Source organism: Uranotaenia lowii, chromosome 2 (assembly GCF_029784155.1).
Source record: "Uranotaenia lowii strain MFRU-FL chromosome 2, ASM2978415v1, whole genome shotgun sequence".
Taxonomy (NCBI): Eukaryota; Metazoa; Arthropoda; class Insecta; order Diptera; family Culicidae; genus Uranotaenia; species Uranotaenia lowii.
In genome coordinates, this window is record NC_073692.1 from 72,515,245 (window position 1) to 72,526,706 (window position 11,462).

At 40.1% G+C, this 11,462-nt stretch overlaps 1 protein-coding gene across 2 annotated transcripts in view; it reads left to right on the forward strand.

Moving 5' to 3' along the window:
- The window catches only part of LOC129748909 (breast cancer anti-estrogen resistance protein 3 homolog), a 353,061-nt gene that overhangs the window by 148,113 nt on the left and 193,486 nt on the right, over positions 1–11,462 (forward strand). The gene's annotated exons all lie outside the window — the stretch shown is intronic.

An 11,462-nucleotide genomic window follows, 5' to 3' on the forward strand; every position in this document is an offset into this window, starting at 1 on the left:
GCAGCCGGACAACATGGTCGGAAAATGTATGTTTTCAGGTAAGTGAGATTGTGTTATTTTTTCCCATTTTTCCATACCTATGTGTGCAAGATAGATTTACTTTTTTTTTCTCAATTTATTCAAGTGTCGGCGAATGCTGTTCTCGAGTTCCCCAACCGTGGGAACGTCCCTGGATGGTGGAACCAGTAAAGATTTCGTCAATTGGCCAACGTTGGGGAACACTGGGACGAAGGATTCTTACATCTGCCGGGCCATTGAATGCAGTCTTTCAGGTGAGTGAAATTGTGTTTTTTGATTAATCAATCTACTGCTTATTGAATAAGCAACCTGAACAATTTTCCTATTTCCTAAAATTAATTTTTTTTTCTTGTTTTCCTTTTTTCATTTCAGGCACTAGATGTAGTCTTCCATGTGATACCAATTTCCCCCGACCCCGACCGTGGTCGTATAAAATAAGTTGAAAAAAAAATTGGAGAAATAAAATTTTGTATTGGTAACAAATGAATTTTATTTTGAGGCCTTTATATCATGCATCATGGTAATTTTGTATTGTATACTAGTGAACCTACATATAAGAGAAGCGACGTCTCAAACACAAAATTCCAATAGATACAAAAGAACTGTCAAAATCGATTCCAAACGATCCGAACATTTTGTCGCAGAGCTTTTACCTTTCTTATTGAAAACTCAACCAAGGAAGCTATTGTGATTGATGTTATAGATTGTAAGACTAGCTGATAGCTAATCGGTAGATTTGCGGTGAACCCCTAATAATCCCTAGGGTCGGCAAGCTTACATACAACCAAGTTGCAGGGAAGTTCGGGAGAGCTAAGAAAAACTCCTCGGATAAATTCTAGGTACCGTATAATTTCACAGATTCGCAGTAATTGGCTAACCCACCACTTTCTTAACCTAATTATCTGATCTGGTAAGTATTCCGTTCCTCCTTGTCGTCGAGCTCGGGTTTGAGGAGGTCCGCTTAGAAGCTGGCTGGCTCTTGCGGGTAGTGTTGTTGTACCCGGCCCCACCTTGGGTGCTGAACCGGGCACTGCTGGTCCGTCGTAGCTGAGCGAAACGGCGTGATTGCGGAGTACCTGACCCCACCTTGGGTGCTGAGACAGGTACCGGGAAAGTAACACCGACGGTGGTCGGTCGATATTGTCGGGCGGCGCGCTTGGACCTTCTACGGTGAGTAAAGCGCGTGGTGATGCCGTACCTGGCCCCACCTTGGGTGCTGAACCAGGTACCGGAATGACAACACCGACGGGTGTGGTGGTCGGCTGAAGTTCTAGAGCGCTGTGGCGCTCTCGGGGTTTGGTTGATTTAAAATCAAGCCGAAACAGCGGGGTCCTGATAATATTCAGGGTTATATTAGAGGGATATTTTTGGGCAGGGGCAAAATGGCGTGGGGTTACCTGGAGTTCCAATCGGAAACGACTCAAGATTGGCCTTTCCTTTTATGAATCTTCTGCTGGTGGTGATTCCTGTTCCTTTAGGAATCTGATTACACAAATCACCACAATTAAAATTTTACGAAGAATTTTATGATCCTTCAGTTACTTTTAGGATCGGTTTTGTGCGTTCGCGAACTATTTCCAGAGTGAATGGTCATTTCCATTTTGACCGGCTCTGACCCCATTCGCGTTCATTGCCCCCGTCCCGCGCTCGTTTTCGCTTCGCCCTATCGCACGCTTCGCCTCTTCGCCTGAAGACTACGGCTCACATCTCTGCACTGCGCTCTGGTGGTGGGTTGTTGAACGACCATCTTTCGCCCGGTCGTTCGCTAGGTTAGCGTGGCTTGGTGGACTGCTTCACCAAGGAGAGCCCCTTAACCCCCACAAACAACACTGCAACATTTATTTAATTTACAATTACAACTAGATCACCGCGGCCTCCTTCGACTGACTAGCAACGCTTACACTCTCCCACTGCTCGGGGAAAAATATTTACAAAGTAAATATTTTCCTTTTAAACCATCACTAGTCTAGAGCGAACACACCGAGAACACATAGCTCTGAACCTGTTTCCACTAAATAATAATCGCACGGTTGAATTGACATAACTTTACGGTTGCTGGAGAAATATTTCACACCGAACGTAATAGATTCCAAAAAACATTTTACTAGAGGAAAACGCATAAAATTTTCGAGTATTATGATTTGAGTATCGGGGTCATAAGTTATCATCATCGGTTTCCCGACTCCTCTCAGTTTCGGGACACATGGTCCTGTACTGACCATCAGCGTCTTTCGACTCCGGTCTCCAGCGATCAAAATATCAAAACCACAAGGGCTTGATAACCTCACACAATACTGCCCAATTCTATTTAGATTGCTTAAAAACATTTTAAAGCTAAAACAAAACTATACGAAATACAAGTTAAAAAAATAAATAGAAAGCATGAAACAAATTATAAACTAAAATAAATTAAAATTGAACTACTGAATAATTAATTAAAGCTAATGAATAAATACTAAAGGAGCGTTCACAAACAAAATATCACAGTCATGAACAAGCTTGTGCTTCAACCATGAAACATTTCACGCGACTTGTCGGAGTTGCGATTTAGGACTAATTTTAATATTTTTACCTGTATGTGTGATAGAATGGATACGATCTGTCAAATTGGTGACAATGATAAACAGAATTCTGTGCGGATCACATGCGGAGGGATGCTGATAACAGGTATGGTTTTATTTGCAATTTTGTAACGACGAGTCAGTTGAAATACCTGTTACATTCAATGGTTTTGAGGGACTATGGCCGTTAGTTCTTGGATCAATGAATGACTACGGGTAGTTCAACTGTCTCCTATCAAAATTGTCAAATAAAACCTGGCCAATCATAGGTAAGTAAAGTGTTATGAAAGTGCATTCGATCAGTTAATTTTAGTGTAACGCATCCGCTCGATCCAATTTGTTCTTGTATGTGTTTCATCGTTGCTTTCTCTTGTACTTGCATTCCAATAAGAATTATGTTGTGATGTGCAAGGCAAGGTATCGAAATTAACGCATAACTATCGGTTGAACTTTACACTACTGGTTAAAAGTTCATGACACAGAATTACAATCTAATTTTTTTTTTAAATATATTTCTTTTTTTTTTTATTTTATTACAGATGACTGAATGACCAATGACCGATGGATGAACATGCATACACAAATATTACACTGCGTGAACGAACAATATGAGTGCACCCGCTGTGCCACCCACTTTTGAGTGATGATTGCCGGGTTATATCAGCCGTCTGGCGAAAACTTGTATACAAGTTATGCTGTACTTAAAGCAGGATTTAATATTTTTTTTGCTTACACACGACGATCAGGTATCTATTATTACCGAAATCTCGCATTCGTTCCGATTTTGGTAATATTACGCAGAAATTTTTCGCGATAGCTTAGTTTGTTATGCTTTTAGATCCGCGGCGGAGAAAACCCCTAGAGGTTTTCCGTTCATGTCGGCGAGTTCGTACGAACTTGTACCCTTTTTTCTGAGGACAATACAAGGAACGAATTGAGGACCTATTTTTGCATTGTACCTCTGGCTAGCGGAAGACAGCTGGAAATTCCTTTTAAATATCCGTTGGCCTGGTTGGAATGAGGGTGAGTAACGTTTGTGGCGTAGGTCGTATGTCTTTTTTGTATATTCGTGGGTTTTCTTAAGCTGATCTTGTACAAATTCGTTTATTTTTTTGCTTATGCCTCTGAATTTGTTCATGCGTTGTTCTTCAGAAAGATCTTCGGTACATTCTAATCGGTGATCGGAACCTTTAGATACAATTTCGTGGCCAAAAATAACGCAGTGCGGACTAAACTTTGTGGACGAATGAATTGTATTGTTTAGCATGTATTCGATTTCTGAAATTCTAGTGTCCCACAAAGTTTGGTCTGTTTTTACGTACGATCTAATCATCGAGTTGATCGTACGGTTCAGACGTTCAGCTGGGTTAGCTTGGCTACGATGGCGTGAGTTAGTCCAATGCTGTATTTCGTACTTTTCGACAAAATTACAAAATTCCTTAGACAAAAACGTGCTTGCGTTGTCGGATATGATTATTTGGGGGGCTGAGAAACGCCTGACCCACTGCTCTTCCAACACTTTACACAGATTAACACTCGAAATCTTCCGAACGGGGACAAGCAAGGAATATTTTGAAAAAATGTCCATAATTACTAACAAATGACTATTGCCTTGCTTGCTCCGCGGTAGAGATTGGATGTAATCCATGCAAATGAGTTGAAAGGGCCGGCTGGCGATTCTCTGCTTCCCCATTTCTGGCACGCTTGAAACTGTTGAGTGCTTGTTTTGTTTGCACGGGACGCATTTTGCTATGTGCTTGCGTATGTCGCTGCACATGCGTGGCCAATAAAAGCGACGTTTTATTTTTTCTACGCATTTGTCATACCCAACATGTAAGCTTTCCTCGTGCTCATCCTCCATGACTTGGGTTCGCAAAGAAGAAGGGACACACTGTTTCCATTCATAGCGATAGTCCATAGTGTCTGTTTTCGCTGAAACAAATTTATACAGTTTATTGTTTTGAATTTTAAAGTCAATGTATAGTTCTGGGTCTTTTTTGACCCCCGATAAAAGCTTTTTGTACCATTCATCTTTCTGTTCCAAATCTAGTGCTTCAATTGACCGGGAAAGGGCATCAGCGACCACATTTTCCTTCCCTTTTCGGTGGCGTATTTCCATTTGGAATTGCTGAAGCGTGATACTCCACCGGCTTAAACGGGAGGACGACCTCCACTTCGCACGCATTATGAAAGTCAGGGCAGACGAATCGGTAACCAAAATGAATTTGGTTCCCTCAATGTAGCCCCTGAATTTTTCAATGCAGCGAAGTGCAGCTAGTCCTTCCTTTTCAGCCGCGTGGTAGTTCAGCTCAGCGCCTTTTAGTTTCTCGGAGTGGTACGCTATTACCTTTTCCTCGCCATTCTGAATTTGAGTGAGGACACCTGCGATAGCCGAATCACTCGCGTCGGTTTGGACTGTGAATTGAAGCGCGAAATTTGGATTAGCCATCACAGGCGCTGATATGAGTCGGTCTTTTATGATTTTGAAAGAAGCGTCTGCTGCCGTGGTCCACTGCACCCTCTTTGGCTTGTTCTTCAACAAGTCAGTGAGAGGTGCTGTAATCTCGCTGAAATTTTCGATAAACCTACGGTAGTAGTTGGTCATACCGAGGAATCGTCTGAGTTGTCTTACCGATTTCGGAACCTGATATCCAACGATCGCTTTTATGCGATCGGGATTAGGCCGCAAACCATCTTGGGATAAGATATATCCAAGATACGGCAATTGCTGACAGCAGAACTTCGATTTTTTCAAATTTATGCAGAGGTTTGCCTTTTTTAAGCGCTCAGCAAGATCTTCAAGTCGTACTATGTGTTCATCAAACGTTTGAGATGCTACCACAATGTCGTCCAGATACACGAATATTGACGGCTCGAGAGCACCATGGTCCAGAATTCTATCCATACACTTGCTCAAAGTGGCTGGCGAATTACATAACCCCATTACACAACGTGTCCACTGGAAGAGTCCTCTTCCTGGGACCGAAAATGCCGTGTATTTTCGGGACTCGGTGTGTAACGGAATTTGAAAGAAGGCCTGCGACAAGTCTATGGTAGAAAGGTACTTCACTGGGCCCAGGTGGCTCAGTATTCGGTTCTGGTGCGGCAATGGGTAAGCATCTCCTTTTGTGCGCTCATTGAGCTTCCGGGCGTCGAGACATATTCTAACTTCCGATGCGTCCTTCTTAGCTACTGCTATAATCGGAAGTGACCATTCAGAGTTTGAAGGTTCCACTATTCCATCTTTCAGTAACTTATCCAAGGCATCATTTATTTTATCCCTAATTTGTGGACTCCATGGATAAGGATTTTGCCTCAATGGTGCAGCATCTTTATATTCATTTTTAAATTCAATTTTATGTTCTAATACATTTGTTTTTCCAAATTTTCCTTCCTCCGCGTGAAAAAACATACTTTTGACTTTTTCTAATTTTTGTTTTTGGATTTCTGTTAATTCTTCTTGGATTTCCATAATTTCGTGGGTTTCATTATCAGCAAAACTCAATGGCAGATCCTGGATTGTTGGTGTTATCCCAAATTTCTGCCAAAAGTCATACCCCAAAATGCACTTGCGTTTGAGGGTTGGGGCGAAAATTAAATTTAAAATTTTTGTTGTATCGTTAAAGGTTACTGGAACATCCGCACATCCTAAAATTTCAAGTTTTTCCACTGATGAACTGATGTACAAGCTAAGCCTTGAAAAGTGTGTAAAGTCCCAACGACTGTTTTGAATCAATTTATGTTTTTTGGTTGAGCCACCAGATGTCTCCAAGGACACCAGAGAGAACTGTCAAGAAGAAAATTAAATGTAAACAAAACAAAATAACAAATGTTTAGTCAATTATGAAAAGGTCGTATCTATTTAACGAGTTTCGAGCAAATTGATTTTGAAGATTTATTACACATTTATGATTTGCGTTATCAAAGTTTTACGCTTAAAGCTGTTTTCCGAATTGCTTCAAACTAGCATGAAGCACTTAATATAAACAGATATGATGCGTGAAAATGCCCGCTCAGAGTAGCTTAGAATCTGCATTTCTTCGTTGGATTGTTAATTTTAAGCTCAACTTAATAAAATAACTGATTCGTCTGGCTTGTTCAAAGTTGTTAGTTAGTCCTTTTTAGTAAAAAGAATCAAGGTAAAATTTGTTTACGACGTTAGTTTATAAATTTTTGAGATCATATACAGTTGCGCGCTTCCAAGAATAAGGTACTTCGAAAGTTGGTTCGGCTTGTTTGAATGATAGCATTTGAAATTTAGAATACGTATCTGGAATTTAATAATTACAGCTTGTATATTTGTCATTTCGTCAGTCTCTCTAGTAACAACATTATAATGATGCTATTTTTCTAAGCTGAAATTGATTCGTAGTTCATCTAATTATGTAGAGCAATTCATGTATTCAAATTTATTTATTAATGAGTTTAAATACCATTGCGCCCTTTCGAAAAATTCTTACTTTCAAAAGAGCTATCTAGAAACAGTGCCATCTATTGCGCCGTTCAAAAGTTACAAATCAAGCAATAGATGGCACTGTTTTTCGTCACTTTTTAACGGCTTCTTTAAAAGAGAGCACTGGAAATTTTACACACGTTTCTGAAGATTTTTTGTTCGAGCTTGTACATCAGTTATCAGTGTTTTAAGCTCAACTTAATAAAATAACTGATTCGTCTGGCTTGTTCAAAGTTGTTAGTTAGTCCTTTTTAGTAAAAAGAATCAAGGTAAAATTTGTTTACGACGTTAGTTTATAAATTTTTGAGATCATATACAGTTGCGCGCTTCCAAGAATAAGGTACTTCGAAAGTTGGTTCGGCTTGTTTGAATGATAGCATTTGAAATTTAGAATACGTATCTGGAATTTAATAATTACAGCTTGTATATTTGTCATTTCGTCAGTCTCTCTAGTAACAACATTATAATGATGCTATTTTTCTAAGCTGAAATTGATTCGTAGTTCATCTAATTATGTAGAGCAATTCATGTATTCAAATTTATTTATTAATGAGTTTAAATACCATTGCGCCCTTTCGAAAAATTCTTACTTTCAAAAGAGCTATCTAGAAACAGTGCCATCTATTGCGCCGTTCAAAAGTTACAAATCAAGCAATAGATGGCACTGTTTTTCGTCACTTTTTAACGGCTTCTTTAAAAGAGAGCACTGGAAATTTTACACACGTTTCTGAAGATTTTTTGTTCGAGCTTGTACATCAGTTATCAGTGGTTTTTCTCCGGAAGCAGTTTTCAAATTTACAGGAGCCGTTTCTAGATTTAAATTTAGTAGTTGAATAATTTTTCTTGCCCCGATCCCTACAACCGTTCGTGCAGCTCCACTGTCCAAAAGACCAACCAGTTCAATCCCCATCAAATGGATTTTCGCGAAAGGTCTTGAATCATTGTTAAGGTTGATGAGCAACGTTGCAATCTCGTCATCCTTAGCATGATTGAATACCTTCGCATAACCCAATTGTTGGAGAATGTCTGTTGGGTCATTTGAAATGGGAACTTGAGGCCTTAAGGAGTTACGTTGGCTGCTCTGCCTCACTGAACAGCCTTTCCTGCGTTTTTTGCATCACAATAAGGACACTCCGAAGTGGCGAACCCGGGAAAACCACAAACCCAGCAGAACACGTTCCGAGATTCTTCACATTCCTTAAAATCATGTCCCTGTTCATGGCAGTTGAAACAAAATCCCCTTTTTATGGGAATGTAGGCTTTAACAATTCTTTGAATTGGGTCCGTTCCACTTGGACCAGGATTTTGGTTCCCACCATAAGAATTTCCAGAAGTGAATGGTTTACTCCTTTGAGGAAACCTTTCATTTTTCCCCAATTCTTGTTTTTCTGGTTCAGTACGGTAATTTGTTCTTTGATTATTTTTTTTATTATAACTAATTGATTGATAATCAGAATTTGGCGTTTTCTTTTGAAAATTATTATTGGAATGTTTATTATATTCGTAATAATTATTGTTACCAGACTGATTGTTACCGTATTGCAATTCTCCGATTTCAGCATTAGATCTCATCGAAAACTGGGTATCTTTTTTTGCATAAATGTGCCAATTAATAGCATCGAACCGCTTACCGAACTCTCTCATTTTAGGGATCGAATCTGTTCCGGCAGCTAACATCGCAGTTCTACAATCTTCCCTGGTATTGCGGAAAAGAGTATCAAATTTCCGACGGTCATCCCATGGCTCGGACATGCAACGGAAAATACGTACTATATCCAGGTAAAAATCCTGAAATTTTTCGCGTGGCCCTTGCCTTCTCGCGTTAACTAACCGCTCGTATTGATAGTCTATATCTATCGGCATAAACTCATTTTTGATCTCCTTCACGAGGTTATCCCATGAACCTAATTCATTGGAGCCGTTTATCTCCATAAACCAAGCACGTGCCTTACGCGTAAAAAGATGATGCGCAGACGCAAACAGTTCATCTTTTGAAAAGCCTTCAGACCTAGCATTAAATTCGATTTCTTTTAGGAACTCGTTAATTCTCCTACCGTTATCCATCCCATCATACCGAACCGTCCATTTGTGGATGGGTAGACGATCGCGACGTGATATTATTTGGTTGTTATTTTCAACGATTTCATGAGTCGAAATAGGCCTAATTTCCTCGACCAAACTTGGCAAGGAAGCTCCTTTGATTTTCAACCATTCATCGAAATTTGATGGTTTTTTTATGCTGCCAGTTTCTGAACGTACAGAACTGCTCGACTTTTTCCCATTTGCATACCCTGCGGGCTTATTAGTATCGCGAGAGCTTTCCAATGCCGAGATGCGCTCGAGCAGTTGGCTTAGCGCCGATTTCAACTTACGATTTTCGCCTACGAGTTTGAGAATAGCTTTATCTTTCTCGTCTAACAATCCCATTGTTTCTACTCGATCCTCATCAAAAGAGTTGTTTTCGAATTCTCCGTGATCTTCACTCGCATTTGTTGCCGGATCAACGTATTCATCTCGCTCAAGCATAGCTTGTTCGTTTGGATTTGGTTCGCTGCTAAGATGATCATTTAAACCCTCTCCATTCTCATTTGGTTCGTTATCAATGACAGGATGAATACTTTCATTGATCAGGCTCAATTCTGCTTGTCTGACTTCTTGGATGGGGGAAACGATTGAGAAGAACATGCTCAGAAGTTTAGTGCACTCAGCAGCAAAGATATCAATGCTGTTGACGTCATCTACATTCTTAGCGTGCAATTTCAAACGTTCCATTCTGAAAAATACATGCAACAGTCTGGACTTGTGACATTGGTCTGGAACTTTTTTCGCCTTTTTACCCTTTAATGCATTCCTAATCTCATCTAACTTAACCCCACATTCGATTATTTCATCTTCTGGCTTTTCCCATAAAATTTCGTATTCAACTGTTTCTTTTTCCTTTTCAGCTTTCAAAAGTTCGCGTAAAGTGCGTTCCTGGTTGCTGCGCCTCAAATCGGACACGTCTGTGTGGCGGATACGCAACTCATGATCAAGCTCGTGATCAGAGAGATGAGCTGGGTTTATGGATAAATATTGTTGTTTTAGTTGCGATTCCATTTTCGTGTTTAGAATTCAACAGTTGAATAATCAAAGGTATTTAACAAGAACAGCAAAAGAAAAGTTGAACAGAACCACAAAATAATTGAATGTAAAGTCAATCAGATGAACTTAAGGATTAAAATAGCACCAAGGGAAAAAATTTAACGAATATTATGAAATAATAATAAATTAAAAATTAATTAATGTTCAAAAGTAAGAAGTTCTACAAAATAAGAACACGTTAAAATTGTAATTGTAAGATATCATTAAGATGAAATAAAGAGTTTTGTATTGTTTTGTTTTACTTTTGAATATCACAGATCATCACACCAAAAATTACCACAACATACAGATAAAAATTGCTCCAATTTGAAACAAATTATTTAACTCAATTTCTCTCCGACTAAATTTTTAAACAATCGTGTTTTCCTCGTTCATTTGAACTTCAGAACCCCTCTGTTAAATCTGAAATAATTTCAAAAGCGGTTGAAAGTTTTGTAATTCAACCAATTACTGCAAAAATTATTTAAAGGAAACCTGGATGTTTTCCCAGAGAATTCTGCAACGGATACCGGTGGAACCCCTACAACTAGTAACGGTAAGGCAGTTTTAGTTGGGCGCCAAAGTGTAAGACTAGCTGATAGCTAATCGGTAGATTTGCGGTGAACCCCTAATAATCCCTAGGGTCGGCAAGCTTACATACAACCAAGTTGCAGGGAAGTTCGGGAGAGCTAAGAAAAACTCCTCGGATAAATTCTAGGTACCGTATAATTTCACAGATTCGCAGTAATTGGCTAACCCACCACTTTCTTAACCTAATTATCTGACCTGGTAAGTATTCCGTTCCTCCTTGTCGTCGAGCTCGGGTTTGAGGAGGTCCGCTTAGAAGCTGGCTGGCTCTTGCGGGTAGTGTTGTTGTACCCGGCCCCACCTTGGGTGCTGAACCGGGCACTGCTGGTCCGTCGTAGCTGAGCGAAACGGCGTGATTGCGGAGTACCTGACCCCACCTTGGGTGCTGAGACAGGTACCGGGAAAGTAACACCGACGGTGGTCGGTCGATATTGTCGGGCGGAAAAGTGTAAGACTAGCTGATAGCTAATCGGTAGATTTGCGGTGAACCCCTAATAATCCCTAGGGTCGGCAAGCTTACATACAACCAAGTTGCAGGGAAGTTCGGGAGAGCTAAGAAAAACTCCTCGGATAAATTCTAGGTACCGTATAATTTCACAGATTCGCAGTAATTGGCTAACCCACCACTTTCTTAACCTAATTATCTGACCTGGTAAGTATTCCGTTCCTCCTTGTCGTCGAGCTCGGGTTTGAGGAGGTCCGCTTAGAAGCTGGCTGGCTCT